This window comes from Ranitomeya variabilis, chromosome 2, assembly GCF_051348905.1.
Source record: "Ranitomeya variabilis isolate aRanVar5 chromosome 2, aRanVar5.hap1, whole genome shotgun sequence".
Lineage (NCBI taxonomy): Eukaryota > Metazoa > Chordata > Amphibia > Anura > Dendrobatidae > Ranitomeya > Ranitomeya variabilis.
This window is the reverse complement of record NC_135233.1, coordinates 123,378,280-123,400,841: the sequence shown is the minus strand read 5'-3', so window position 1 is coordinate 123,400,841 and position 22,562 is coordinate 123,378,280. Positions and strand designations below refer to the sequence as shown.

Genomic DNA, 22,562 nt, shown 5'->3' with positions numbered 1-22,562 from the left:
TGCTCTGTCAGCAGCATAGAGCTGAGAACAGAGCAGCCTGCGGACGATGGGCTGTTGCCGTTTTTGTTTTTCCATCACCAAACCTTGCACCCACTTCTAGGTGCTCTCCCTGGGCCAAGTGAGGGCTGCTGCCATGGTGGTAGGTCGGGAGGAGGCCCTTGCCCAGTATACTCCGGCTTCTCTTCAGAACGTAAAAATCTTTTGCCTTTTACTAAAGATTTCCGTGGAGAGGAGCAAAACTGAGTTTTGTGGCAATTTTTGCATGCTCCAGCTTGCTGGGGCTTCCTTAATTGGGTTCAACAACAGAATAAAGGAATGGGTGGGTGGGGTTTTGGTGGGAGACTGAACCCTGGCGTTGCTGGGAAGAGGCCCTCATTTGCATATTGAAGCCATGGATGGCCTTCTTCCGGGCAGCGGAACAGGTGATGCTCTGTCAGCAGCATAGAGCTGAGAACAGAGCAGCCTGCGGACGATGGGCTGTTGCCGTTTTTGTTTTTCCATCACCAAACCACGCACCCACTTCTAGGTGCTCTCCCTGGGCCAAGTGAAGGCTGCTGCCATGGTGGTAGGTCGGGAGGAGGCCCTTGCACAGTATAATCTGGCTTCTCTTCAGAACGTAAAAATCTTTCGCCTTTTACTAAAGATTTCCGTGGAGAGGAGCAAAACTGAGTTTTGTGGCAATTTTTGCATGCTCCAGCTTGCTGGGGCTTCCTTAATTGGGTTCAACAACAGAATAAAGGAATGGGTGGGTGGGGTTTCGGTGGGAGACTGAACCCTGTGGTTGCTGGGAAGAGGCCCTCATTTGCATATTGTAGCCATGGATGGCCTTCTTCCGGGCAGCGGAACAGGTGATGCTCTGTCAGCAGCATAGAGCTGAGAACAGAGCAGCCTGCGGACGATGGGCTGTTGCCGTTTTTGTTTTTCCATCACCAAACCACGCACCCACTTCTAGGTGCTCTCCCTGGGCCAAGTGAGGGCTGCTGCCATGGTGGTAGGTCGGGAGGAGGCCCTTGCCCAGTATACTCTGGCTTCTCTTCAGAACGTAAAAATCTTTCGCCTTTTACTAAAGATTTCCGTGGAGAGGAGCAAAACTGAGTTTTGTGGCAATTTTTGCATGCTCCAGCTTGCTGGGGCTTCCTTAACTGGGTTCAACAACAGAATAAAGGAATGGGTGGGTGGGGTTTCGGTGGGAGACTGAACCCTGGGGTTGCTGGGAAGAGGCCCTCATTTGCATATTGTAGCCATGGATGGCCTTCTTCCGGGCAGCGGAACAGGTGATGCTCTGTCAGCACATAGAGCTGAGAACAGAGCAGCCTGCGGACGATGGGCTGTTGCCGTTTTTGTTTTTCCATCACCAAACCACGCACCCACTTCTAGGTGCTCTCCCTGGGCCAAGTGAGGGCTGCTGCCATGGTGGTAGGTCGGGAGGAGGCCCTTGCCCAGTATACTCTGGCTTCACTTCAGAATGTAAAAATCTTTCGCCTTTTACTAAAGATATCCGTGGAGAGGAGCAAAACTGAGTTTTGTGGCAATTTTTGCATGCTCCAGCTTGCTGGGGCTTCCTTAATTGGGTTCAACAACAGAATAAAGGAATGGGTGGGTGGGGTTTTGGTGGGAGACTGAACCCTGGGGTTGCTGGGAAGAGGCCCTCATTTGCATATTGAAGCCATGGATGGCCTTCTTCCGGGCAGCGGAACAGGTGATGCTCTGTCAGCAGCATAGAGCTGAGAACAGAGCAGCCTGCGGACGATGGGCTGTTGCCGTTTTTGTTTTTCCATCACCAAACCACGCACCCACTTCTAGGTGCTCTCCCTGGGCCAAGTGAAGGCTGCTGCCATGGTGGTAGGTCGGGAGGAGGCCCTTGCCCAGTATACTCTGGCTTCTCTTCAGAACGTAAAAATCTTTCGCCTTTTACTAAAGATTTCCGTGGAGAGGAGCAAAACTGAGTTTTGTGGCAATTTTTGCATGCTCCAGCTTGCTGGGGCTTCCTTAATTGGGTTCAACAACAGAATAAAGGAATGGGTGGGTGGGGTTTCGGTGGGAGACTGAACCCTGTGGTTGCTGGGAAGAGGCCCTCATTTGCATATTGTAGCCATGGATGGCCTTCTTCCGGGCAGCGGAACAGGTGATGCTCTGTCAGCAGCATAGAGCTGAGAACAGAGCAGCCTGCGGACGATGGGCTGTTGCCGTTTTTGTTTTTCCATCACCAAACCACGCACCCACTTCTAGGTGCTCTCCCTGGGCCAAGTGAGGGCTGCTGCCATGGTGGTAGGTCGGGAGGAGGCGCTTGCCCAGTATACTCTGGCTTCTCTTCAGAACGTAAAAATCTTTCGCCTTTTACTAAAGATTTCCGTGGAGAGGAGCAAAACTGAGTTTTGTGGCAATTTTTGCATGCTCCAGCTTGCTGGGGGTTCCTAAGGCTACGTTCACATTTGCGGCTAGCGCCGCAGCGTCGGGCGCCGCATGCATTATGCGCCCCTATATTTAACATGGGGGCGCATGGACATGCGGTGCACTTGCTTTTTGCACCGCATGCGTCCCTGCGGCGCCCGCGTCGGGGCGCAGAGGACGCAGCAAGTTGCATTTTTGCTGCGTCCAAAATCAATGGAAAAAAGGACGCATGCGGCGCAAAAAGCAGCGTTGTGCATGTGTTCACATTTGCGCTGTGCGTTGCGGCGGCGACGCTGCGGCGCACACCGCAAATGTGAACGTAGCCTTAATTGGGTTCAACAACAGAATAAAGGAATGGGAGGGTGGGGTTTCGGTGGGAGACTGAACCCTGGGGTTGCTGGGAAGAGGCCCTCATTTGCATATTGTAGCCATGGATGGCCTTCTTCCGGGCAGCGGAACAGGTGATGCTCTGTCAGCAGCATAGAGCTGAGAACAGAGCAGCCTGCGGACGATGGGCTGTTGCCGTTTTTGTTTTTCCATCACCAAACCACGCACCCACTTCTAGGTGCTCTCCCTGGGCCAAGTGAAGGCTGCTGCCATGGTGGTAGGTCGGGAGGAGGCCCTTGCCCAGTATACTCCGGCTTCTCTTCAGAACGTAAAAATCTTTCGCCTTTTACTAAAGATTTCCGTGGAGAGGAGCAAAACTGAGTTTTGTGGCAATTTTTGCATGCTCCAGCTTGCTGGGGCTTCCTTAATTGGGTTCAACAACAGAATAAAGGAATGGGTGGGTGGGGTTTCGGTGGGAGACTGAACCCTGTGGTTGCTGGGAAGAGGCCCTCATTTGCATATTGTAGCCATGGATGGCCTTCTTCCGGGCAGCGGAACAGGTGATGCTCTGTCAGCAGCATAGAGCTGAGAACAGAGCAGCCTGCGGACGATGGGCTGTTGCCGTTTTTGTTTTTCCATCACCAAACCACGCACCCACTTCTAGGTGCTCTCCCTGGGCCAAGTGAGGGCTGCTGCCATGGTGGTAGGTCGGGAGGAGGCGCTTGCCCAGTATACTCTGGCTTCTCTTCAGAACGTAAAAATCTTTCGCCTTTTACTAAAGATTTCCGTGGAGAGGAGCAAAACTGAGTTTTGTGGCAATTTTTGCATGCTCCAGCTTGCTGGGGCTTCCTTAATTGGGTTCAACAACAGAATAAAGGAATGGGTGGGTGGGGTTTCGGTGGGAGACTGAACCCTGTGGTTGCTGGGAAGAGGCCCTAATTTGCATATTGTAGCCATGGATGGCCTTCTTCCGGGCAGCGGAACAGGTGATGCTCTGTCAGCAGCATAGAGCTGAGAACAGAGCAGCCTGCGGACGATGGGCTGTTGCCGTTTTTGTTTTTCCATCACCAAACCACGCACCCACTTCTAGGTGCTCTCCCTGGGCCAAGTGAAGGCTGCTGCCATGGTGGTAGGTCGGGAGGAGGCCCTTGCCCAGTATACTCTGGCTTCTCTTCAGAACGTAAAAATCTTTCGCCTTTTACTAAAGATTTCCGTGGAGAGGAGCAAAACTGAGTTTTGTGGCAATTTTTGCATGCTCCAGCTTGCTGGGGCTTCCTTAATTGGGTTCAACAACAGAATAAAGGAATGGGTTGGTGGGGTTTCGGTGGGAGACTGAACCCTGTGGTTGCTGGGAAGAGGCCCTCATTTGCATATTGTAGCCATGGATGGCCTTCTTCCGGGCAGCGGAACAGGTGATGCTCTGTCAGCAGCATAGAGCTGAGAACAGAGCAGCCTGCGGACGATGGGCTGTTGCCGTTTTTGTTTTTCCATCACCAAACCACGCACCCACTTCTAGGTGCTCTCCCTGGGCCAAGTGAGGGCTGCTGCCATGGTGGTAGGTCGGGAGGAGGCCCTTGCCCAGTATACTCTGGCTTCTCTTCAGAACGTAAAAATCTTTCGCCTTTTACTAAAGATTTCCGTGGAGAGGAGCAAAACTGAGTTTTGTGGCAATTTTTGCATGCTCCAGCTTGCTGGGGCTTCCTTAACTGGGTTCAACAACAGAATAAAGGAATGGGTGGGTGGGGTTTCGGTGGGAGACTGAACCCTGGGGTTGCTGGGAAGAGGCCCTCATTTGCATGTTGTAGCCATGGATGGCCTTCTTCCGGGCAGCGGAACAGGTGATGCTCTGTCAGCACATAGAGCTGAGAACAGAGCAGCCTGCGGACGATGGGCTGTTGCCGTTTTTGTTTTTCCATCACCAAACCACGCACCCACTTCTAGGTGCTCTCCCTGGGCCAAGTGAGGGCTGCTGCCATGGTGGTAGGTCGGGAGGAGGCCCTTGCCCAGTATACTCTGGCTTCACTTCAGAACGTAAAAATCTTTCGCCTTTTACTAAAGATATCCGTGGAGAGGAGCAAAACTGAGTTTTGTGGCAATTTTTGCATGCTCCAGCTTGCTGGGGTTTCCTTAATTGGGTTCAACAACAGAATAAAGGAATGGGTGGGTGGGGTTTCGGTGGGAGACTGAACCCTGGGGGTGCTGGGAAGAGGCCCTTATTTGCATATTGTAGCCATGGATGGCCTTCTTCCGGGCAGCGGAACAGGTGATGCTCTGTCAGCAGCATAGAGCTGAGAAAAGAGCAGCCTGCGGACGATGGGCTGTTGCCGTTTTTGTTTTTCCATCACCAAACCACGCACCCACTTCTAGGTGCTCTCCCTGGGCCAAGTGAGGGCTGCTGCCATGGCGGTAGGTCGGGAGGAGGCCCTTGCCCAGTATACTCTGGCTTCTCTTCAGAACGTAAAAATCTTTCGCCTTTTACTAAAGATTTCCGTGGAGAGGAGCAAAACTGAGTTTTGTGGCAATTTTTGCATGCTCCAGCTTGCTGTGGCTTCCTTAATTGGGTTCAACAACAGAATAAAGGAATGGGTGGGTGGGGTTTTGGTGGGAGACTGAACCCTGGGGTTGCTGGGAAGAGGCCCTCATTTGCATATTGAAGCCATGGATGGCCTTCCTCCGGGCAGCGGAACAGGTGATGCTCTGTCAGCAGCATAGAGCTGAGAACAGAGCAGCCTGCGGACGATGGGCTGTTGCCGTTTCTGTTTTTCCATCATCAAACCACGCACCCACTTCTAGGTGCTCTCCCTGGGCCAAGTGAAGGCTGCTGCCATGGTGGTAGGTCGGGAGGAGGCCCTTGCCCAGTATACTCCGGCTTCTCTTCAGAACGTAAAAATCTTTCGCCTTTTACTAAAGATTTCCGTGGAGAGGAGCAAAACTGAGTTTTGTGGCAATTTTTGCATGCTCCAGCTTGCTGGGGCTTCCTTAATTGGGTTCAACAACAGAATAAAGGAATGGGTGGGTGGGGTTTCGGTGGGAGACTGAACCCTGTGGTTGCTGGGAAGAGGCCCTCATTTGCATATTGTAGCCATGGATGGCCTTCTTCCGGGCAGCGGAACAGGTGATGCTCTGTCAGCAGCATAGAGCTGAGAACAGAGCAGCCTGCGGACGATGGGCTTTTGCCGTTTTTGTTTTTCCATCACCAAACCACGCACCCACTTCTAGGTGCTCTCCCTGGGCCAAGTGAGGGCTGCTGCCATGGTGGTAGGTCGGGAGGAGGCCCTTGCCCAGTATACTCTGGCTTCTCTTCAGAACGTAAAAATCTTTCGCCTTTTACTAAAGATTTCCGTGGAGAGGAGCAAAACTGAGTTTTGTGGCAATTTTTGCATGCTCAAGCTTGCTGGGGCTTCCTTAACTGGGTTCAACAACAGAATAAAGGAATGGGTGGGTGGGGTTTCGGTGGGAGACTGAACCCTGGGGTTGCTGGGAAGAGGCCCTCATTTGCATATTGTAGCCATGGATGGCCTTCTTCCGGGCAGCGGAACAGGTGATGCTCTGTCAGCACATAGAGCTGAGAACAGAGCAGCCTGCGGACGATGGGCTGTTGCCGTTTTTGTTTTTCCATCACCAAACCACGCACCCACTTCTAGGTGCTCTCCCTGGGCCAAGTGAGGGCTGCTGCCATGGTGGTAGGTCGGGAGGAGGCCCTTGCCCAGTATATTCTGGCTTCACTTCAGAACGTAAAAATCTTTCGCCTTTTACTAAAGATATCCGTGGAGAGGAGCAAAACTGAGTTTTGTGGCAATTTTTGCATGCTCCAGCTTGCTGGGGTTTCCTTAATTGGGTTCAACAACAGAATAAAGGAATGGGTGGGTGGGGTTTCGGTGGGAGACTGAACCCTGGGGTTGCTGGGAAGAGGCCCTTATTTGCATATTGTAGCCATGGATGGCCTTCTTCCGGGCAGCGGAACAGGTGATGCTCTGTCAGCAGCATAGAGCTGAGAACAGAGCAGCCTGCGGACGATGGGCTGTTGCCATTTTTGTTTTTCCATCACCAAACCACGCACCCACTTCTAGGTGCTCTCCCTGGGCCAAGTGAGGGCTGCTGCCATGGTGGTAGGTCGGGAGGAGGCCCTTGCCCAGTATACTCTGGCTTCTCTTCAGAACGTAAAAATCTTTCGCCTTTTACTAAAGATTTCCGTGGAGAGGAGCAAAACTGAGTTTTGTGGCAATTTTTGCATGCTCCAGCTTGCTGGGGCTTCCTTAATTGGGTTCAACAACAGAATAAAGGAATGGGTGGGTGGGGTTTTGGTGGGAGACTGAACCCTGGGGTTGCTGGGAAGAGGCCCTCATTTGCATATTGAAGCCATGGATGGCCTTCTTCCGGGCAGCGGAACAGGTGATGCTCTGTCAGCAGCATAGAGCTGAGAACAGAGCAGCCTGCGGACGATGGGCTGTTGCCGTTTCTGTTTTTCCATCACCAAACCACGCACCCACTTCTAGGTGCTCTCCCTGGGCCAAGTGAAGGCTGCTGCCATGGTGGTAGGTCGGGAGGAGGCCCTTGCCCAGTATACTCTGGCTTCTCTTCAGAACGTAAAAATCTTTCGCCTTTTACTAAAGATTTCCGTGGAGAGGAGCAAAACTGAGTTTTGTGGCAATTTTTGCATGCTCCAGCTTGCTGGGGCTTCCTTAATTGGGTTCAACAACAGAATAAAGGAATGGGTGGGTGGGGTTTCGGTGGGAGACTGAACCCTGTGGTTGCTGGGAAGAGGCCCTCATTTGCATATTGTAGCCATGGATGGCCTTCTTCCGGGCAGCGGAACAGGTGATGCTCTGTCAGCAGCATAGAGCTGAGAACAGAGCAGCCTGCGGACGATGGGCTGTTGCCGTTTTTGTTTTTCCATCACCAAACCACGCACCCACTTCTAGGTGCTCTCCCTGGGCCAAGTGAGGGCTGCTGCCATGGTGGTAGGTCGGGAGGAGGCCCTTGCCCAGTATACTCTGGATTCTCTTCAGAACGTAAAAATCTTTCGCCTTTTACTAAAGATTTCCGTGGAGAGGAGCAAAACTGAGTTTTGTGGCAATTTTTGCATGCTCCAGCTTCCTGGGGCTTCCTTAATTGGGTTCAACAACAGAATAAAGGAATGGGTGGGTGGGGTTTCGGTGGGAGACTGAACCCTGTGGTTGCTGGGAAGAGGCCCTCATTTGCATATTGTAGCCATGGATGGCCTTCTTCCGGGCAGCGGAACAGGTGATGCTCTGTCAGCAGCATAGAGCTGAGAACAGAGCAGCCTGCGGACGATGGGCTGTTGCCGTTTTTGTTTTTCCATCACCAAACCACGCACCCACTTCTAGGTGCTCTCCCTGGGCCAAGTGAGGGCTGCTGCCATGGTGGTAGGTCGGGAGGAGGCCCTTGCCCAGTATACTCTGGCTTCTCTTCAGAACGTAAAAATCTTTCGCCTTTTACTAAAGATTTCCGTGGAGAGGAGCAAAACTGAGTTTTGTGGCAATTTTTGCATGCTCCAGCTTCCTGGGGCTTCCTTAATTGGGTTCAACAACAGAATAAAGGAATGGGTGGGTGGGGTTTCGGTGGGAGACTGAACCCTGGGGTTGCTGGGAAGAGGCCCTCATTTGCATATTGTAGCCATGGATGGCCTTCTTCCGGGCAGCGGAACAGGTGATGCTCTGTCAGCAGCATAGAGCTGAGAACAGAGCAGCCTGCGGACGATGGGCTGTTGCCGTTTTTGTTTTTCCATCACCAAACCACGCACCCACTTCTTCTAGGTGCTCTCCCTGGGCCAAGTGAGGGCTGCTGCCATGGCGGTAGGTCGGGAGGAGGCCCTTGCCCAGTATACTCTGGCTTCTTTTCAGAACGTAAAAATCTTTCGCCTTTTGCTAAAGATTTCCGTGGAGAGGAGCAAAACTGAGTTTTGTGGCAATTTTTGCATGCTCCAGCTTGCTGGGGCTTCCTTAATTGGGTTCAACAACAGAATAAAGGAAAGGGTGGGTGGGGTTTTGGTGGGAGACTGAACCCTGGGGTTGCTGGGAAGAGGCCCTCATTTGCATATTGAAGCCATGGATGGCCTTCTTCCGGGCAGCGGAACAGGTGATGCTCTGTCAGCAGCATAGAGCTGAGAACAGAGCAGCCTGCGGACGATGGGCTGTTGCCGTTTCTGTTTTTCCATCACCAAACCACGCACCCACTTCTAGGTGCTCTCCCTGGGCCAAGTGAAGGCTTCTGCCATGGTGGTAGGTCGGGAGGAGGCCCTTGCCCAGTATACTCTGGCTTCTCTTCAGAACGTAAAAATCTTTCGCCTTTTACTAAAGATTTCCGTGGAGAGGAGCAAAACTGAGTTTTGTGGCAATTTTTGCATGCTCCAGCTTGCTGGGGCTTCCTTAATTGGGTTCAACAACAGAATAAAGGAATGGGTGGGTGGGGTTTCGGTGGGAGACTGAACCCTGTGGTTGCTGGGAAGAGGCCCTCATTTGCATATTGTAGCCATGGATGGCCTTCTTCCGGGCAGCGGAACAGGTGATGCTTTGTCAGCAGCATAGAGCTGAGAACAGAGCAGCCTGCGGACGATGGGCTGTTGCCGTTTTTGTTTTTCCATCACCAAACCACGCACCCACTTCTAGGTGCTCTCCCTGGGCCAAGTGAGGGCTGCTGCCATGGTGGTAGGTCGGGAGGAGGCCCTTGCCCAGTATACTCTGGCTTCTCTTCAGAACGTAAAAATCTTTCGTCTTTTACTAAAGATTTCCGTGGAGAGGAGCAAAACTGAGTTTTGTGGCAATTTTTGCATGCTCCAGCTTGCTGGGGCTTCCTTAACTGGGTTCAACAACAGAATAAAGGAATGGGTGGGTGGGGTTTCGGTGGGAGACTGAACCCTGGGGTTGCTGGGAAGAGGCCCTCATTTGCATATTGTAGCCATGGATGGCCTTCTTCCGGGCAGCGGAACAGGTGATGTTCTGTCAGCACATAGAGCTGAGAACAGAGCAGCCTGCGGACGATGGGCTGTTGCCGTTTTTGTTTTTCCATCACCAAACCACGCACCCACTTCTAGGTGCTCTCCCTGGGCCAAGTGAGGGCTGCTGCCATGGTGGTAGGTCGGGAGGAGGCCCTTGCCCAGTATACTCTGGCTTCACTTCAGAACGTAAAAATCTTTCGCCTTTTACTAAAGATTTCCGTGGAGAGGAGCAAAACTGAGTTTTGTGGCAATTTTTGCATGCTCCAGCTTGCTGGGGCTTCCTTAACTGGGTTCAACAACAGAATAAAGGAATGGGTGGGTGGGGTTTCGGTGGGAGACTGAACCCTGGGGTTGCTGGGAAGAGGCCCTCATTTGCATATTGTAGCCATGGATGGCCTTCTTCCGGGCAGCGGAACAGGTGATGTTCTGTCAGCACATAGAGCTGAGAACAGAGCAGCCTGCGGACGATGGGCTGTTGCCGTTTTTGTTTTTCCATCACCAAACCACGCACCCACTTCTAGGTGCTCTCCCTGGGCCAAGTGAGGGCTGCTGCCATGGTGGTAGGTCGGGAGGAGACCCTTGCCCAGTATACTCTGGCTTCACTTCAGAACGTAAAAATCTTTCGCCTTTTACTAAAGATATCCGTGGAGAGGAGCAAAACTGAGTTTTGTGGCAATTTTTGCATGCTCCAGCTTGCTGGGGTTTCCTTAATTGGGTTCAACAACAGAATAAAGGAATGGGTGGGTGGGGTTTCGGTGGGAGACTGAACCCTGGGGTTGCTGGGAAGAGGCCCTTATTTGCATATTGTAGCCATGGATGGCCTTCTTCCGGGCAGCGGAACAGGTGATGCTCTGTCAGCAGCATAGAGCTGAGAACAGAGCAGCCTGCGGACGATGGGCTGTTGCCGTTTTTGTTTTTCCATCACCAAACCACGCACCCACTTCTAGGTGCTCTCCCTGGGCCAAGTGAGGGCTGCTGCCATGGTGGTAGGTCGGGAGGAGGCCCTTGCCCAGTATACTCTGGATTCTCTTCAGAACGTAAAAATCTTTCGCCTTTTACTAAAGATTTCCGTGGAGAGGAGCAAAACTGAGTTTTGTGGCAATTTTTGCATGCTCCAGCTTGCTGGGGCTTCCTTAATTGGGTTCAACAACAGAATAAAGGAATGGGTGGGTGGGGTTTTGGTGGGAGACTGAACCCTGGGGTTGCTGGGAAGAGGCCCTCATTTGCATATTGAAGCCATGGATGGCCTTCTTCCGGGCAGCGGAACAGGTGATGCTCTGTCAGCAGCATAGAGCTGAGAACAGAGCAGCCTGCGGACGATGGGCTGTTGCCGTTTCTGTTTTTCCATCACCAAACCACGCACCCACTTCTAGGTGCTCTCCCTGGGCCAAGTGAAGGCTGCTGCCATGGTGGTAGGTCGGGAGGAGGCCCTTGCCCAGTATACTCTGGCTTCTCTTCAGAACGTAAAAATCTTTCGCCTTTTACTAAAGATTTCCGTGGAGAGGAGCAAAACTGAGTTTTGTGGCAATTTTTGCATGCTCCAGCTTGCTGGGGCTTCCTTAATTGGGTTCAACAACAGAATAAAGGAATGGGTGGGTGGGGTTTCGGTGGGAGACTGAACCCTGTGGTTGCTGGGAAGAGGCCCTCATTTGCATATTGTAGCCATGGATGGCCTTCTTCCGGGCAGCGGAACAGGTGATGCTCTGTCAGCAGCATAGAGCTGAGAACAGAGCAGCCTGCGGACGATGGGCTGTTGCCGTTTTTGTTTTTCCATCACCAAACCACGCACCCACTTCTAGGTGCTCTCCCTGGGCCAAGTGAGGGCTGCTGCCATGGTGGTAGGTCGGGAGGAGGCCCTTGCCCAGTACACTCTGGCTTCTCTTCAGAACGTAAAAATCTTTCGCCTTTTACTAAAGATTTCCGTGGAGAGGAGCAAAACTGAGTTTTGTGGCAATTTTTGCATGCTCCAGCTTCCTGGGGCTTCCTTAATTGGGTTCAACAACAGAATAAAGGAATGGGTGGGTGGGGTTTCGGTGGGAGACTGAACCCTGTGGTTGCTGGGAAGAGGCCCTCATTTGCATATTGTAGCCATGGATGGCCTTCTTCCGGGCAGCGGAACAGGTGATGCTCTGTCAGCAGCATAGAGCTGAGAACAGAGCAGCCTGCGGACGATGGGCTGTTGCCGTTTTTGTTTTTCCATCACCAAACCACGCACCCACTTCTAGGTGCTCTCCCTGGGCCAAGTGAGGGCTGCTGCCATGGTGGTAGGTCGGGAGGAGGCCCTTGCCCAGTATACTCTGGCTTCTCTTCAGAACGTAAAAATCTTTCGCCTTTTACTAAAGATTTCCGTGGAGAGGAGCAAAACTGAGTTTTGTGGCAATTTTTGCATGCTCCAGCTTCCTGGGGCTTCCTTAATTGGGTTCAACAACAGAATAAAGGAATGGGTGGGTGGGGTTTCGGTGGGAGACTGAACCCTGGGGTTGCTGGGAAGAGGCCCTCATTTGCATATTGTAGCCATGGATGGCCTTCTTCCGGGCAGCGGAACAGGTGATGCTCTGTCAGCAGCATAGCGCTGAGAACAGAGCAGCCTGCGGACGATGGGCTGTTGCCGTTTTTGTTTTTCCATCACCAAACCACGCACCCACTTCTAGGTGCTCTCCCTGGGCCAAGTGAGGGCTGCTGCCATGGTGGTAGGTCGGGAGGAGGCCCTTGCCCAGTATACTCTGGCTTCTCTTCAGAACGTAAAAATCTTTCGCCTTTTACTAAAGATTTCCGTGGAGAGGAGCAAAACTGAGTTTTGTGGCAATTTTTGCATGCTCCAGCTTGCTGGGGCTTCCTTAACTGGGTTCAACAACAGAATAAAGGAATGGGTGGGTGGGGTTTCGGTGGGAGACTGAACCCTGGGGTTGCTGGGAAGAGGCCCTCATTTGCATATTGTAGCCATGGATGGCCTTCTTCCGGGCAGCGGAACAGGTGATGCTCTGTCAGCACATAGAGCTGAGAACAGAGCAGCCTGCGGACGATGGGCTGTTGCCGTTTTTGTTTTTCCATCACCAAACAACGCACCCACTTCTAGGTGCTCTCCCTGGGCCAAGTGAGGGCTGCTGCCATGGTGGTAGGTCCGGAGGAGGCCCTTGCCCAGTATACTCTAGCTTCTCTTCAAAACGTAAAAATCTTTCGCCTTTTACTAAAGATTTCCGTGGAGAGGAGCAAAACTGAGTTTTGTGGCAATTTTTGCATGCTCCAGCTTGCTGGGGCTTCCTTAATTGGGTTCAACAACAGAATAAAGGAATGGGTGGGTGGGGTTTCGGTGGGAGACTGAACCCTGTGGTTGCTGGGAAGAGGCCCTCATTTGCATATTGTAGCCATGGATGGCCTTCTTCCGGGCAGCGGAACAGGTGATGCTCTGTCAGCAGCATAGAGCTGAGAACAGAGCAGCCTGCGGACGATGGGCTGTTGCCGTTTTTGTTTTTCCATCACCAAACCACGCACCCACTTCTAGGTGCTCTCCCTGGGCCAAGTGAGGGCTGCTGCCATGGTGGTAGGTCGGGAGGAGGCCCTTGCCCAGTATACTCTGGCTTCTCTTCAGAACGTAAAAATCTTTCGCCTTTTACTAAAGATTTCCGTGGAGAGGAGCAAAACTGAGTTTTGTGGGAATTTTTGCATGCTCCAGCTTCCTGGGGCTTCCTTAATTGGGTTCAACAACAGAATAAAGGAATGGGTGGGTGGGGTTTCGGTGGGAGACTGAACCCTGTGGTTGCTGGGAAGAGGCCCTCATTTGCATATTGTAGCCATGGATGGCCTTCTTCCGGGCAGCGGAACAGGTGATGCTCTGTCAGCAGCATAGAGCTGAGAACAGAGCAGCCTGCGGACGATGGGCTGTTGCCGTTTTTGTTTTTCCATCACCAAACCACGCACCCACTTCTAGGTGCTCTCCCTGGGCCAAGTGAGGGCTGCTGCCATGGTGGTAGGTCGGGAGGAGGCCCTTGCCCAGTATACTCTGGATTCTCTTCAGAACGTAAAAATCTTTCGCCTTTTACTAAAGATTTCCGTGGAGAGGAGCAAAACTGAGTTTTGTGGCAATTTTTGCATGCTCCAGCTTCCTGGGGCTTCCTTAATTGGGTTCAACAACAGAATAAAGGAATGGGTGGGTGGGGTTTCGGTGGGAGACTGAACCCTGGGGTTGCTGGGAAGAGGCCCTCATTTGCATATTGTAGCCATGGATGGCCTTCTTCCGGGCAGCGGAACAGGTGATGCTCTGTCAGCAGCATAGAGCTGAGAACAGAGCAGCCTGCGGACGATGGGCTGTTGCCGTTTTTGTTTTTCCATCACCAAACCACGCACCCACTTCTAGGTGCTCTCCCTGGGCCAAGTGAGGGCTGCTGCCATGGCGGTAGGTCGGGAGGAGGCCCTTGCCCAGTATACGCTGGCTTCTTTTCAGAACGTAAAAATCTTTCGCCTTTTGCTAAAGATTTCCGTGGAGAGGAGCAAAACTGAGTTTTGTGGCAATTTTTGCATGCTCCAGCTTGCTGGGGCTTCCTTAATTGGGTTCAACAACAGAATAAAGGAATGGGTGGGTGGGGTTTCGGTGGGAGACTGAACCCTGGGGTTGCTGGGAAGAGGCCCTCATTTGCATATTGAAGCCATGGATGGCCTTCTTCCGGGCAGCGGAACAGGTGATGCTCTGTCAGCAGCATAGAGCTGAGAACAGAGCAGCCTGCGGACGATGGGCTGTTGCCGTTTCTGTTTTTCCATCACCAAACCACGCACCCACTTCTAGGTGCTCTCCCTGGGCCAAGTGAAGGCTTCTGCCATGGTGGTAGGTCGGGAGGAGGCCCTTGCCCAGTATACTCTGGCTTCTCTTCAGAACGTAAAAATCTTTCGCCTTTTACTAAAGATTTCCGTGGAGAGGAGCAAAACTGAGTTTTGTGGCAATTTTTGCATGCTCCAGCTTGCTGGGGCTTCCTTAATTGGGTTCAACAACAGAATAAAGGAATGGGTGGGTGGGGTTTCGGTGGGAGACTGAACCCTGTGGTTGCTGGGAAGAGGCCCTCATTTGCATATTGTAGCCATGGATGGCCTTCTTCCGGGCAGCGGAACAGGTGATGCTCTGTCAGCAGCATAGAGCTGAGAACAGAGCAGCCTGCGGACGATGGGCTTTTGCCGTTTTTGTTTTTCCATCACCAAACCACGCACCCACTTCTAGGTGCTCTCCCTGGGCCAAGTGAGGGCTGCTGCCATGGTGGTAGGTCGGGAGGAGGCCCTTGCCCAGTATACTCTGGCTTCTCTTCAGAACGTAAAAATCTTTCGCCTTTTACTAAAGATTTCCGTGGAGAGGAGCAAAACTGAGTTTTGTGGCAATTTTTGCATGCTCCAGCTTGCTGGGGCTTCCTTAACTGGGTTCAACAACAGAATAAAGGAATGGGTGGGTGGGGTTTCGGTGGGAGACTGAACCCTGGGGTTGCTGGGAAGAGGCCCTCATTTGCATATTGTAGCCATGGATGGCCTTCTTCCGGGCAGCGGAACAGGTGATGCTCTGTCAGCACATAGAGCTGAGAACAGAGCAGCCTGCGGACGATGGGCTGTTGCCGTTTTTGTTTTTCCATCACCAAACCACGCACCCACTTCTAGGTGCTCTCCCTGGGCCAAGTGAGGGCTGCTGCCATGGTGGTAGGTCGGGAGGAGGCCCTTGCCCAGTATACTCTGGCTTCTCTTCAGAACGTAAAAATCTTTCGCCTTTTACTAAAGATTTCCGTGGAGAGGAGCAAAACTGAGTTTTGTGGCAATTTTTGCATGCTCCAGCTTGCTGGGGCTTCCTTAATTGGGTTCAACAACAGAATAAAGGAATGGGTGGGTGGGGTTTTGGTGGGAGACTGAACCCTGGGGTTGCTGGGAAGAGGCCCTCATTTGCATATTGAAGCCATGGATGGCCTTCTTCCGGGCAGCGGAACAGGTGATGCTCTGTCAGCAGCATAGAGCTGAGAACAGAGCAGCCTGCGGACGATGGGCTGTTGCCGTTTCTGTTTTTCCATCACCAAACCACGCACCCACTTCTAGGTGCTCTCCCTGGGCCAAGTGAAGGCTGCTGCCATGGTGGTAGGTCGGGAGGAGGCCCTTGCCCAGTATACTCTGGCTTCTCTTCAGAACGTAAAAATCTTTCGCCTTTTACTAAAGATTTCCGTGGAGAGGAGCAAAACTGAGTTTTGTGGCAATTTTTGCATGCTCCAGCTTGCTGGGGCTTCCTTAATTGGGTTCAACAACAGAATAAAGGAATGGGTGGGTGGGGTTTCGGTGGGAGACTGAACCCTGTGGTTGCTGGGAAGAGGCCCTCATTTGCATATTGTAGCCATGGATGGCCTTCTTCCGGGCAGCGGAACAGGTGATGCTCTGTCAGCAGCATAGAGCTGAGAACAGAGCAGCCTGCGGACGATGGGCTGTTGCCGTTTTTGTTTTTCCATCACCAAACCACGCACCCACTTCTAGGTGCTCTCCCTGGGCCAAGTGAGGGCTGCTGCCATGGTGGTAGGTCGGGAGGAGGCCCTTGCCCAGTATACTCTGGATTCTCTTCAGAACGTAAAAATCTTTCGCCTTTTACTAAAGATTTCCGTGGAGAGGAGCAAAACTGAGTTTTGTGGCAATTTTTGCATGCTCCAGCTTCCTGGGGCTTCCTTAATTGGGTTCAACAACAGAATAAAGGAATGGGTGGGTGGGGTTTCGGTGGGAGACTGAACTCTGTGGTTGCTGGGAAGAGGCCCTCATTTGCATATTGTAGCCATGGATGGCCTTCTTCCGGGCAGCGGAACAGGTGATGCTCTGTCAGCAGCATAGAGCTGAGAACAGAGCAGCCTGCGGACGATGGGCTGTTGCCGTTTTTGTTTTTCCATCACCAAACCACGCACCCACTTCTAGGTGCTCTCCCTGGGCCAAGTGAGGGCTGCTGCCATGGTGGTAGGTCGGGAGGAGGCCCTTGCCCAGTATACTCTGGCTTCTCTTCAGAACGTAAAAATCTTTCGCCTTTTACTAAAGATTTCCGTGGAGAGGAGCAAAACTGAGTTTTGTGGCAATTTTTGCATGCTCCAGCTTGCTGGGGCTTCCTTAACTGGGTTCAACAACAGAATAAAGGAATGGGTGGGTGGGGTTTCGGTGGGAGACTGAACCCTGGGGTTGCTGGGAAGAGGCCCTCATTTGCATGTTGTAGCCATGGATGGCCTTCTTCCGGGCAGCGGAACAGTTGATGCTCTGTCAGCACATAGAGCTGAGAACAGAGCAGCCTGCGGACGATGGGCTGTTGCCGTTTTTGTTTTTCCATCACCAAACCACGCACCCACTTCTAGGTGCTCTCCCTGGGCCAAGTGAGGGCTGCTGCCATGGTGGTAGGTCGGGAGGAGGCCCTTGCCCAGTATACTCTGGCTTCACTTCAGAACGTAAAAATCTTTCGCCTTTTACTAAAGATATCCGTGGAGAGGAGCAAAACTGAGTTTTGTGGCAATTTTTGCATGCTCCAGCTTGCTGGGGTTTCCTTAATTGGGTTCAACAACAGAATAAAGGAATGGGTGGGTGGGGTTTCGGTGGGAGACTGAACCCTGGGGTTGCTGGGAAGAGGCCCTTATTTGCATATTGTAACCATGGATGGCCTTCTTCCGGGCAGCGGAACAGGTGATGCTCTGTCAGCAGCATAGAGCTGAGAAAAGAGCAGCCTGCGGACGATGGGCTGTTGCCGTTTTTGTTTTTCCATCACCAAACCACGCACCCACTTCTAGGTGCTCTCCCTGGGCCAAGTGAGGGCTGCTGCCATGGCGGTAGGTCGGGAGGAGGCCCTTGCCCAGTATACTCTGGCTTCTCTTCAGAACGTAAAAATCTTTCGCCTTTTACTAAAGATTTCCGTGGAGAGGAGCAAAACTGAGTTTTGTGGCAATTTTTGCATGCTCCAGCTTGCTGTGGCTTCCTTAATTGGGTTCAACAACAGAATAAAGGAATGGGTGGGTGGGGTTTTGGTGGGAGACTGAACCCTGGGGTTGCTGGGAAGAGGCCCTCATTTGCATATTGAAGCCATGGATGGCCTTCCTCCGGGCAGCGGAACAGGTGATGCTCTGTCAGCAGCATAGAGCTGAGAACAGAGCAGCCTGCGGACGATGGGCTGTTGCCGTTTCTGTTTTTCCATCATCAAACCACGCACCCACTTCTAGGTGCTCTCCCTGGGCCAAGTGAAGGCTGCTGCCATGGTGGTAGGTCGGGAGGAGGCCCTTGCCCAGTATACTCTGGCTTCTCTTCAGAACGTAAAAATCTTTCGCCTTTTACTAAAGATTTCCGTGGAGAGGAGCAAAACTGAGTTTTGTGGCAATTTTTGCATGCTCCAGCTTGCTGGGGCTTCCTTAATTGGGTTCAACAACAGAATAAAGGAATGGGTGGGTGGGGTTTCGGTGGGAGACTGAACCCTGTGGTTGCTGGGAAGAGGCCCTCATTTGCATATTGTAGCCATGGATGGCCTTCTTCCGGGCAGCGGAACAGGTGATGCTCTGTCAGCAGCATAGAGCTGAGAACAGAGCAGCCTGCGGACGATGGGCTTTTGCCGTTTTTGTTTTTCCATCACCAAACCACGCACCCACTTCTAGGTGCTCTCCCTGGGCCAAGTGAGGGCTGCTGCCATGGTGGTAGGTCGGGAGGAGGCCCTTGCCCAGTATACTCTGGCTTCTCTTCAGAACGTAAAAATCTTTCGCCTTTTACTAAAGATTTCCGTGGAGAGGAGCAAAACTGAGTTTTGTGGCAATTTTTGCATGCTCCAGCTTGCTGGGGCTTCCTTAACTGGGTTCAACAACAGAATAAAGGAATGGGTGGGTGGGGTTTCGGTGGGAGACTGAACCCTGGGGTTGCTGGGAAGAGGCCCTCATTTGCATATTGTAGCCATGGATGGCCTTCTTCCGGGCAGCGGAACAGGTGATGCTCTGTCAGCACATAGAGCTGAGAACAGAGCAGCCTGCGGACGATGGGCTGTTGCCGTTTTTGTTTTTCCATCACCAAACCACGCACCCACTTCTAGGTGCTCTCCCTGGGCCAAGTGAGGGCTGCTGCCATGGTGGTAGGTCGGGAGGAGGCCCTTGCCCAGTATATTCTGGCTTCACTTCAGAACGTAAAAATCTTTCGCCTTTTACTAAAGATATCCGTGGAGAGGAGCAAAACTGAGTTTTGTGGCAATTTTTGCATGCTCCAGCTTGCTGGGGTTTCCTTAATTGGGTTCAACAACAGAATAAAGGAATGGGTGGGTGGGGTTTCGGTGGGAGACTGAACCCTGGGGTTGCTGGGAAGAGGCCCTTATTTGCATATTGTAGCCATGGATGGCCTTCTTCCGGGCAGCGGAACAGGTGATGCTCTGTCAGCAGCATAGAGCTGAGAACAGAGCAGCCTGCGGACGATGGGCTGTTGCCATTTTTGTTTTTCCATCACCAAACCACGCACCCACTTCTAGGTGCTCTCCCTGGGCCAAGTGAGGGCTGCTGCCATGGTGGTAGGTCGGGAGGAGGCCCTTGCCCAGTATACTCTGGCTTCTCTTCAGAACGTAAAAATCTTTCGCCTTTTACTAAAGATTTCCGTGGAGAGGAGCAAAACTGAGTTTTGTGGCAATTTTTGCATGCTCCAGCTTGCTGGGGCTTCCTTAATTGGGTTCAACAACAGAATAAAGGAATGGGTGGGTGGGGTTTTGGTGGGAGACTGAACCCTGGGGTTGCTGGGAAGAGGCCCTCATTTGCATATTGAAGCCATGGATGGCCTTCTTCCGGGCAGCGGAACAGGTGATGCTCTGTCAGCAGCATAGAGCTGAGAACAGAGCAGCCTGCGGACGATGGGCTGTTGCCGTTTCTGTTTTTCCATCACCAAACCACGCACCCACTTCTAGGTGCTCTCCCTGGGCCAAGTGAAGGCTGCTGCCATGGTGGTAGGTCGGGAGGAGGCCCTTGCCCAGTATACTCTGGCTTCTCTTCAGAACGTAAAAATCTTTCGCCTTTTACTAAAGATTTCCGTGGAGAGGAGCAAAACTGAGTTTTGTGGCAATTTTTGCATGCTCCAGCTTGCTGGGGCTTCCTTAATTGGGTTCAACAACAGAATAAAGGAATGGGTGGGTGGGGTTTCGGTGGGAGACTGAACCCTGTGGTTGCTGGGAAGAGGCCCTCATTTGCATATTGTAGCCATGGATGGCCTTCTTCCGGGCAGCGGAACAGGTGATGCTCTGTCAGCAGCATAGAGCTGAGAACAGAGCAGCCTGCGGACGATGGGCTGTTGCCGTTTTTGTTTTTCCATCACCAAACCATGCACCCACTTCTAGGTGCTCTCCCTGGGCCAAGTGAGGGCTGCTGCCATGGTGGTAGGTCGGGAGGAGGCCCTTGCCCAGTATACTCTGGATTCTCTTCAGAACGTAAAAATCTTTCGCCTTTTACTAAAGATTTCCGTGGAGAGGAGCAAAACTGAGTTTTGTGGCAATTTTTGCATGCTCCAGCTTCCTGGGGCTTCCTTAATTGGGTTCAACAACAGAATAAAGGAATGGGTGGGTGGGGTTTCGGTGGGAGACTGAACCCTGTGGTTGCTGGGAAGAGGCCCTCATTTGCATATTGTAGCCATGGATGGCCTTCTTCCGGGCAGCGGAACAGGTGATGCTCTGTCAGCAGCATAGAGCTGAGAACAGAGCAGCCTGCGGACGATGGGCTGTTGCCGTTTTTGTTTTTCCATCACCAAACCACGCACCCACTTCTAGGTGCTCTCCCTGGGCCAAGTGAGGGCTGCTGCCATGGTGGTAGGTCGGGAGGAGGCCCTTGCCCAGTATACTCTGGATTCTCTTCAGAACGTAAAAATCTTTCGCCTTTTACTAAAGATTTCCGTGGAGAGGAGCAAAACTGAGTTTTGTGGCAATTTTTGCATGCTCCAGCTTCCTGGGGCTTCCTTAATTGGGTTCAACAACAGAATAAAGGAATGGGTGGGTGGGGTTTCGGTGGGAGACTGAACCCTGGGGTTGCTGGGAAGAGGCCCTCATTTGCATATTGTAGCCATGGATGGCCTTCTTCCGGGCAGCGGAACAGGTGATGCTCTGTCAGCAGCATAGAGCTGAGAACAGAGCAGCCTGCGGACGATGGGCTGTTGCCGTTTTTGTTTTTCCATCACCAAACCACGCACCCACTTCTAGGTGCTCTCCCTGGGCCAAGTGAGGGCTGCTGCCATGGCGGTAGGTCGGGAGGAGGCCCTTGCCCAGTATACTCTGGCTTCTTTTCAGAACGTAAAAATCTTTCGCCTTTTGCTAAAGATTTCCGTGGAGAGGAGCAAAACTGAGTTTTGTGGCAATTTTTGCATGCTCCAGCTTGCTGGGGCTTCCTTAATTGGGTTCAACAACAGAATAAAGGAAAGGGTGGGTGGGGTTTTGGTGGGAGACTGAACCCTGGGGTTGCTGGGAAGAGGCCCTCATTTGCATATTGAAGCCATGGATGGCCTTCTTCCGGGCAGCGGAACAGGTGATGCTCTGTCAGCAGCATAGAGCTGAGAACAGAGCAGCCTGCGGACGATGGGCTGTTGCCGTTTCTGTTTTTCCATCACCAAACCACGCACCCACTTCTAGGTGCTCTCCCTGGGCCAAGTGAAGGCTTCTGCCATGGTGGTAGGTCGGGAGGAGGCCCTTGCCCAGTATACTCTGGCTTCTCTTCAGAACGTAAAAATCTTTCGCCTTTTACTAAAGATTTCCGTGGAGAGGAGCAAAACTGAGTTTTGTGGCAATTTTTGCATGCTCCAGCTTGCTGGGGCTTCCTTAATTGGGTTCAACAACAGAATAAAGGAATGGGTGGGTGGGGTTTCGGTGGGAGACTGAACCCTGTGGTTGCTGGGAAGAGGCCCTCATTTGCATATTGTAGCCATGGATGGCCTTCTTCCGGGCAGCGGAACAGGTGATGCTCTGTCAGCAGCATAGAGCTGAGAACAGAGCAGCCTGCGGACGATGGGCTGTTGCCGTTTTTGTTTTTCCATCACCAAACCACGCACCCACTTCTAGGTGCTCTCCCTGGGCCAAGTGAGGGCTGCTGCCATGGTGGTAGGTCGGGAGGAGGCCCTTGCCCAGTATACTCTGGCTTCACTTCAGAACGTAAAAATCTTTCGCCTTTTACTAAAGATTTCCGTGGAGAGGAGCAAAACTGAGTTTTGTGGCAATTTTTGCATGCTCCAGCTTGCTGGGGCTTCCTTAACTGGGTTCAACAACAGAATAAAGGAATGGGTGGGTGGGGTTTCGGTGGGAGACTGAACCCTGGGGTTGCTGGGAAGAGGCCCTCATTTGCATATTGTAGCCATGGATGGCCTTCTTCCGGGCAGCGGAACAGGTGATGTTCTGTCAGCACATAGAGCTGAGAACAGAGCAGCCTGCGGACGATGGGCTGTTGCCGTTTTTGTTTTTCCATCACCAAACCACGCACCCACTTCTAGGTGCTCTCCCTGGGCCAAGTGAGGGCTGCTGCCATGGTGGTAGGTCGGGAGGAGACCCTTGCCCAGTATACTCTGGCTTCACTTCAGAACGTAAAAATCTTTCGCCTTTTACTAAAGATATCCGTGGAGAGGAGCAAAACTGAGTTTTGTGGCAATTTTTGCATGCTCCAGCTTGCTGGGGTTTCCTTAATTGGGTTCAACAACAGAATAAAGGAATGGGTGGGTGGGGTTTCGGTGGGAGACTGAACCCTGGGGTTGCTGGGAAGAGGCCCTTATTTGCATATTGTAGCCATGGATGGCCTTCTTCCGGGCAGCGGAACAGGTGATGCTCTGTCAGCAGCATAGAGCTGAGAACAGAGCAGCCTGCGGACGATGGGCTGTTGCCGTTTTTGTTTTTCCATCACCAAACCACGCACCCACTTCTAGGTGCTCTCCCTGGGCC

At 52.4% G+C, this 22,562-nt stretch overlaps 52 non-coding genes across 52 annotated transcripts; all 52 read left to right on the top strand.

Annotated features, from left to right (window-relative positions):
* The first annotated feature begins 167 nt into the window (after window positions 1–167).
* On the top strand, window positions 168–283 carry LOC143811256 (U5 spliceosomal RNA). The gene has a single exon (XR_013223541.1). It is a non-coding gene; the product is annotated as a U5 spliceosomal RNA (small nuclear RNA).
* A 310-nt stretch (window positions 284–593) lies between these two features.
* LOC143810425 (U5 spliceosomal RNA) lies at window positions 594–709 on the top strand. Its single transcript, XR_013222880.1, has one exon. It is a non-coding gene; the product is annotated as a U5 spliceosomal RNA (small nuclear RNA).
* Window positions 710–1,019: 310 nt separating this feature from the next.
* On the top strand, window positions 1,020–1,135 carry LOC143811102 (U5 spliceosomal RNA). The gene has a single exon (XR_013223392.1). It is a non-coding gene; the product is annotated as a U5 spliceosomal RNA (small nuclear RNA).
* Window positions 1,136–1,444: 309 nt separating this feature from the next.
* On the top strand, window positions 1,445–1,560 carry LOC143810592 (U5 spliceosomal RNA). Its single transcript, XR_013223042.1, has one exon. It is a non-coding gene; the product is annotated as a U5 spliceosomal RNA (small nuclear RNA).
* Window positions 1,561–1,870: 310 nt separating this feature from the next.
* Window positions 1,871–1,986, top strand: LOC143811101 (U5 spliceosomal RNA). The gene has a single exon (XR_013223391.1). It is a non-coding gene; the product is annotated as a U5 spliceosomal RNA (small nuclear RNA).
* A 310-nt stretch (window positions 1,987–2,296) lies between these two features.
* On the top strand, window positions 2,297–2,412 carry LOC143810293 (U5 spliceosomal RNA). The gene has a single exon (XR_013222752.1). It is a non-coding gene; the product is annotated as a U5 spliceosomal RNA (small nuclear RNA).
* Window positions 2,413–3,023: 611 nt separating this feature from the next.
* Window positions 3,024–3,139, top strand: LOC143811239 (U5 spliceosomal RNA). The gene has a single exon (XR_013223525.1). It is a non-coding gene; the product is annotated as a U5 spliceosomal RNA (small nuclear RNA).
* A 310-nt stretch (window positions 3,140–3,449) lies between these two features.
* LOC143811100 (U5 spliceosomal RNA) lies at window positions 3,450–3,565 on the top strand. Its single transcript, XR_013223390.1, has one exon. It is a non-coding gene; the product is annotated as a U5 spliceosomal RNA (small nuclear RNA).
* Window positions 3,566–3,875: 310 nt separating this feature from the next.
* On the top strand, window positions 3,876–3,991 carry LOC143811099 (U5 spliceosomal RNA). The gene has a single exon (XR_013223389.1). It is a non-coding gene; the product is annotated as a U5 spliceosomal RNA (small nuclear RNA).
* Window positions 3,992–4,301: 310 nt separating this feature from the next.
* LOC143811098 (U5 spliceosomal RNA) lies at window positions 4,302–4,417 on the top strand. Its single transcript, XR_013223388.1, has one exon. It is a non-coding gene; the product is annotated as a U5 spliceosomal RNA (small nuclear RNA).
* Window positions 4,418–4,726: 309 nt separating this feature from the next.
* Window positions 4,727–4,842, top strand: LOC143810557 (U5 spliceosomal RNA). Its single transcript, XR_013223008.1, has one exon. It is a non-coding gene; the product is annotated as a U5 spliceosomal RNA (small nuclear RNA).
* A 310-nt stretch (window positions 4,843–5,152) lies between these two features.
* On the top strand, window positions 5,153–5,268 carry LOC143810337 (U5 spliceosomal RNA). The gene has a single exon (XR_013222795.1). It is a non-coding gene; the product is annotated as a U5 spliceosomal RNA (small nuclear RNA).
* A 310-nt stretch (window positions 5,269–5,578) lies between these two features.
* On the top strand, window positions 5,579–5,694 carry LOC143811238 (U5 spliceosomal RNA). Its single transcript, XR_013223524.1, has one exon. It is a non-coding gene; the product is annotated as a U5 spliceosomal RNA (small nuclear RNA).
* A 310-nt stretch (window positions 5,695–6,004) lies between these two features.
* Window positions 6,005–6,120, top strand: LOC143810281 (U5 spliceosomal RNA). Its single transcript, XR_013222741.1, has one exon. It is a non-coding gene; the product is annotated as a U5 spliceosomal RNA (small nuclear RNA).
* A 309-nt stretch (window positions 6,121–6,429) lies between these two features.
* On the top strand, window positions 6,430–6,545 carry LOC143810633 (U5 spliceosomal RNA). The gene has a single exon (XR_013223078.1). It is a non-coding gene; the product is annotated as a U5 spliceosomal RNA (small nuclear RNA).
* A 310-nt stretch (window positions 6,546–6,855) lies between these two features.
* On the top strand, window positions 6,856–6,971 carry LOC143811097 (U5 spliceosomal RNA). Its single transcript, XR_013223387.1, has one exon. It is a non-coding gene; the product is annotated as a U5 spliceosomal RNA (small nuclear RNA).
* Window positions 6,972–7,281: 310 nt separating this feature from the next.
* LOC143811096 (U5 spliceosomal RNA) lies at window positions 7,282–7,397 on the top strand. Its single transcript, XR_013223385.1, has one exon. It is a non-coding gene; the product is annotated as a U5 spliceosomal RNA (small nuclear RNA).
* Window positions 7,398–7,707: 310 nt separating this feature from the next.
* LOC143810318 (U5 spliceosomal RNA) lies at window positions 7,708–7,823 on the top strand. Its single transcript, XR_013222776.1, has one exon. It is a non-coding gene; the product is annotated as a U5 spliceosomal RNA (small nuclear RNA).
* A 310-nt stretch (window positions 7,824–8,133) lies between these two features.
* On the top strand, window positions 8,134–8,249 carry LOC143811189 (U5 spliceosomal RNA). The gene has a single exon (XR_013223476.1). It is a non-coding gene; the product is annotated as a U5 spliceosomal RNA (small nuclear RNA).
* A 313-nt stretch (window positions 8,250–8,562) lies between these two features.
* Window positions 8,563–8,678, top strand: LOC143810445 (U5 spliceosomal RNA). The gene has a single exon (XR_013222900.1). It is a non-coding gene; the product is annotated as a U5 spliceosomal RNA (small nuclear RNA).
* Window positions 8,679–8,988: 310 nt separating this feature from the next.
* On the top strand, window positions 8,989–9,104 carry LOC143811095 (U5 spliceosomal RNA). Its single transcript, XR_013223384.1, has one exon. It is a non-coding gene; the product is annotated as a U5 spliceosomal RNA (small nuclear RNA).
* A 310-nt stretch (window positions 9,105–9,414) lies between these two features.
* Window positions 9,415–9,530, top strand: LOC143810334 (U5 spliceosomal RNA). The gene has a single exon (XR_013222792.1). It is a non-coding gene; the product is annotated as a U5 spliceosomal RNA (small nuclear RNA).
* A 309-nt stretch (window positions 9,531–9,839) lies between these two features.
* On the top strand, window positions 9,840–9,955 carry LOC143810262 (U5 spliceosomal RNA). Its single transcript, XR_013222722.1, has one exon. It is a non-coding gene; the product is annotated as a U5 spliceosomal RNA (small nuclear RNA).
* A 309-nt stretch (window positions 9,956–10,264) lies between these two features.
* Window positions 10,265–10,380, top strand: LOC143810556 (U5 spliceosomal RNA). Its single transcript, XR_013223007.1, has one exon. It is a non-coding gene; the product is annotated as a U5 spliceosomal RNA (small nuclear RNA).
* A 310-nt stretch (window positions 10,381–10,690) lies between these two features.
* On the top strand, window positions 10,691–10,806 carry LOC143810290 (U5 spliceosomal RNA). Its single transcript, XR_013222749.1, has one exon. It is a non-coding gene; the product is annotated as a U5 spliceosomal RNA (small nuclear RNA).
* A 310-nt stretch (window positions 10,807–11,116) lies between these two features.
* LOC143811094 (U5 spliceosomal RNA) lies at window positions 11,117–11,232 on the top strand. The gene has a single exon (XR_013223383.1). It is a non-coding gene; the product is annotated as a U5 spliceosomal RNA (small nuclear RNA).
* A 310-nt stretch (window positions 11,233–11,542) lies between these two features.
* Window positions 11,543–11,658, top strand: LOC143811222 (U5 spliceosomal RNA). The gene has a single exon (XR_013223508.1). It is a non-coding gene; the product is annotated as a U5 spliceosomal RNA (small nuclear RNA).
* A 310-nt stretch (window positions 11,659–11,968) lies between these two features.
* On the top strand, window positions 11,969–12,084 carry LOC143811188 (U5 spliceosomal RNA). The gene has a single exon (XR_013223475.1). It is a non-coding gene; the product is annotated as a U5 spliceosomal RNA (small nuclear RNA).
* A 310-nt stretch (window positions 12,085–12,394) lies between these two features.
* On the top strand, window positions 12,395–12,510 carry LOC143811093 (U5 spliceosomal RNA). The gene has a single exon (XR_013223382.1). It is a non-coding gene; the product is annotated as a U5 spliceosomal RNA (small nuclear RNA).
* A 309-nt stretch (window positions 12,511–12,819) lies between these two features.
* On the top strand, window positions 12,820–12,935 carry LOC143811272 (U5 spliceosomal RNA). The gene has a single exon (XR_013223558.1). It is a non-coding gene; the product is annotated as a U5 spliceosomal RNA (small nuclear RNA).
* Window positions 12,936–13,245: 310 nt separating this feature from the next.
* On the top strand, window positions 13,246–13,361 carry LOC143811228 (U5 spliceosomal RNA). The gene has a single exon (XR_013223514.1). It is a non-coding gene; the product is annotated as a U5 spliceosomal RNA (small nuclear RNA).
* Window positions 13,362–13,671: 310 nt separating this feature from the next.
* Window positions 13,672–13,787, top strand: LOC143810317 (U5 spliceosomal RNA). The gene has a single exon (XR_013222775.1). It is a non-coding gene; the product is annotated as a U5 spliceosomal RNA (small nuclear RNA).
* Window positions 13,788–14,097: 310 nt separating this feature from the next.
* Window positions 14,098–14,213, top strand: LOC143810619 (U5 spliceosomal RNA). The gene has a single exon (XR_013223066.1). It is a non-coding gene; the product is annotated as a U5 spliceosomal RNA (small nuclear RNA).
* Window positions 14,214–14,523: 310 nt separating this feature from the next.
* On the top strand, window positions 14,524–14,639 carry LOC143811091 (U5 spliceosomal RNA). Its single transcript, XR_013223381.1, has one exon. It is a non-coding gene; the product is annotated as a U5 spliceosomal RNA (small nuclear RNA).
* A 310-nt stretch (window positions 14,640–14,949) lies between these two features.
* LOC143811090 (U5 spliceosomal RNA) lies at window positions 14,950–15,065 on the top strand. Its single transcript, XR_013223380.1, has one exon. It is a non-coding gene; the product is annotated as a U5 spliceosomal RNA (small nuclear RNA).
* Window positions 15,066–15,374: 309 nt separating this feature from the next.
* LOC143811089 (U5 spliceosomal RNA) lies at window positions 15,375–15,490 on the top strand. The gene has a single exon (XR_013223379.1). It is a non-coding gene; the product is annotated as a U5 spliceosomal RNA (small nuclear RNA).
* A 310-nt stretch (window positions 15,491–15,800) lies between these two features.
* On the top strand, window positions 15,801–15,916 carry LOC143811088 (U5 spliceosomal RNA). The gene has a single exon (XR_013223378.1). It is a non-coding gene; the product is annotated as a U5 spliceosomal RNA (small nuclear RNA).
* A 310-nt stretch (window positions 15,917–16,226) lies between these two features.
* LOC143810316 (U5 spliceosomal RNA) lies at window positions 16,227–16,342 on the top strand. The gene has a single exon (XR_013222774.1). It is a non-coding gene; the product is annotated as a U5 spliceosomal RNA (small nuclear RNA).
* Window positions 16,343–16,652: 310 nt separating this feature from the next.
* On the top strand, window positions 16,653–16,768 carry LOC143811087 (U5 spliceosomal RNA). The gene has a single exon (XR_013223377.1). It is a non-coding gene; the product is annotated as a U5 spliceosomal RNA (small nuclear RNA).
* A 309-nt stretch (window positions 16,769–17,077) lies between these two features.
* LOC143810554 (U5 spliceosomal RNA) lies at window positions 17,078–17,193 on the top strand. The gene has a single exon (XR_013223005.1). It is a non-coding gene; the product is annotated as a U5 spliceosomal RNA (small nuclear RNA).
* Window positions 17,194–17,503: 310 nt separating this feature from the next.
* On the top strand, window positions 17,504–17,619 carry LOC143810336 (U5 spliceosomal RNA). Its single transcript, XR_013222794.1, has one exon. It is a non-coding gene; the product is annotated as a U5 spliceosomal RNA (small nuclear RNA).
* Window positions 17,620–17,929: 310 nt separating this feature from the next.
* On the top strand, window positions 17,930–18,045 carry LOC143811086 (U5 spliceosomal RNA). The gene has a single exon (XR_013223376.1). It is a non-coding gene; the product is annotated as a U5 spliceosomal RNA (small nuclear RNA).
* Window positions 18,046–18,355: 310 nt separating this feature from the next.
* LOC143811085 (U5 spliceosomal RNA) lies at window positions 18,356–18,471 on the top strand. The gene has a single exon (XR_013223375.1). It is a non-coding gene; the product is annotated as a U5 spliceosomal RNA (small nuclear RNA).
* A 309-nt stretch (window positions 18,472–18,780) lies between these two features.
* On the top strand, window positions 18,781–18,896 carry LOC143810632 (U5 spliceosomal RNA). The gene has a single exon (XR_013223077.1). It is a non-coding gene; the product is annotated as a U5 spliceosomal RNA (small nuclear RNA).
* A 310-nt stretch (window positions 18,897–19,206) lies between these two features.
* On the top strand, window positions 19,207–19,322 carry LOC143811084 (U5 spliceosomal RNA). Its single transcript, XR_013223374.1, has one exon. It is a non-coding gene; the product is annotated as a U5 spliceosomal RNA (small nuclear RNA).
* A 310-nt stretch (window positions 19,323–19,632) lies between these two features.
* On the top strand, window positions 19,633–19,748 carry LOC143811083 (U5 spliceosomal RNA). The gene has a single exon (XR_013223373.1). It is a non-coding gene; the product is annotated as a U5 spliceosomal RNA (small nuclear RNA).
* A 310-nt stretch (window positions 19,749–20,058) lies between these two features.
* LOC143810315 (U5 spliceosomal RNA) lies at window positions 20,059–20,174 on the top strand. Its single transcript, XR_013222773.1, has one exon. It is a non-coding gene; the product is annotated as a U5 spliceosomal RNA (small nuclear RNA).
* Window positions 20,175–20,484: 310 nt separating this feature from the next.
* LOC143810314 (U5 spliceosomal RNA) lies at window positions 20,485–20,600 on the top strand. The gene has a single exon (XR_013222772.1). It is a non-coding gene; the product is annotated as a U5 spliceosomal RNA (small nuclear RNA).
* A 310-nt stretch (window positions 20,601–20,910) lies between these two features.
* On the top strand, window positions 20,911–21,026 carry LOC143810444 (U5 spliceosomal RNA). The gene has a single exon (XR_013222899.1). It is a non-coding gene; the product is annotated as a U5 spliceosomal RNA (small nuclear RNA).
* A 310-nt stretch (window positions 21,027–21,336) lies between these two features.
* LOC143811082 (U5 spliceosomal RNA) lies at window positions 21,337–21,452 on the top strand. Its single transcript, XR_013223372.1, has one exon. It is a non-coding gene; the product is annotated as a U5 spliceosomal RNA (small nuclear RNA).
* A 310-nt stretch (window positions 21,453–21,762) lies between these two features.
* On the top strand, window positions 21,763–21,878 carry LOC143810261 (U5 spliceosomal RNA). Its single transcript, XR_013222721.1, has one exon. It is a non-coding gene; the product is annotated as a U5 spliceosomal RNA (small nuclear RNA).
* A 309-nt stretch (window positions 21,879–22,187) lies between these two features.
* On the top strand, window positions 22,188–22,303 carry LOC143810553 (U5 spliceosomal RNA). Its single transcript, XR_013223004.1, has one exon. It is a non-coding gene; the product is annotated as a U5 spliceosomal RNA (small nuclear RNA).
* Window positions 22,304–22,562: the final 259 nt, after the last annotated feature.